Source organism: Brassica oleracea, chromosome C9, assembly GCF_000695525.1.
Source record: "Brassica oleracea var. oleracea cultivar TO1000 chromosome C9, BOL, whole genome shotgun sequence".
Taxonomy (NCBI): Eukaryota; Viridiplantae; Streptophyta; class Magnoliopsida; order Brassicales; family Brassicaceae; genus Brassica; species Brassica oleracea.
The window spans coordinates 29,658,587-29,659,872 of NC_027756.1; positions in this window are offsets into that span (position 1 = coordinate 29,658,587).

The window sequence follows — 1,286 nt, forward strand, 5'->3', positions numbered from 1 at the left end:
TGGAGTGAAAGAAGAGGAAGAGGAGTGCTTGTATTTATAGTTTAAATCCTGCCGACATACCGAGGAAATTCCGACGGAATTCCGACGGAAAAGGCTAGTTCGTCGGAATTTCCTCGGAATTTTGTAAAATCCCTCAACGGCTCTCCAACGGCTATAATATTTCCTTGGAATTCATCGGTTTTTTCCGAGGAACACATTGTTCCTCGGAATTTCCTCGGAATATTCCGACGGACTAAGGTTTCCTCGGAATTCCGTCGGTATATTCCGAGGAAATTCCGAGGAACCCCAATTTTGTGTTTCCTCGGAAATTCCTCGGTATATTCCGAGGATTTCATTTTCCGTCGGAATGTCCGTCAGAATACCGCTGTTTTCTTGTAGTGTATTTTATGATTTAATGGACATAAAACACTCACGGTCATCTATTTTAAACAACGCAGCTTTTTAAGAGCCACAATCATACTTTTTCATCATTAAAATACTCCTGCTTTAAACAGTTATTTATTTGAAATGACACATCTCTTTAATAGTAAGAGACATACCTTTTCATAATTCATGTACTTTTTGAAAAAAAATTGAAGAGTTACAATCTGATGGTCATAATTGTTTTTTTTTATCTAATGATCCTAAAATTTTCTTTTGTTTAAATAACTTATGTTTTGTTAAAACTCTTCTCTCAGAAGATTCCTTCTCAAACAACACCTACGTTTAAAAAAACCCAAGGATGTACCTTTTCAGAATGTTATATACTGAACTTTTTACAGCAACAAATTTTAAAGAAAATTTACTTGGTTCTTAAGCATTCATTGTCTAACTCAATTCTATATTTTTAGTCTCCAATAAGGTATGATTGTGGTATTCTAAATTCTATTTAAAAACGTTAGCATAAAGTTGCATAAACTATTCTAGAAGCAATAGTTTGAAACACTTGCTTTCTAACAAAGTTAACACCCAAGCCCTAATAGTCAGAACGTAGCCTCCCTTTCCATTGTTCGGTTTTGCATTTTAATCAGTTTCTAACAATTTTAACACCCGAACCCTAATAGTCAGAACGTAGCCTCCCTTTCCATTCTTCTGTTTTGTATTTATTTCAATAGGGTGGGACTTTTCACTGGTTTTTGATGTCTTTGAGAAGTAGAGAAAGTGTGAAGAAGAGATTTCTAGAACCCTTACCCGGTGAAAAATATGGCGCCTCTAGTTGTTGTCACACACTATAACACTCAAACCACTGAACCACTCTTTATCCTCCTTCTAACTCCCGCCTTAATCATCACCGTAGCTCAGCCGCT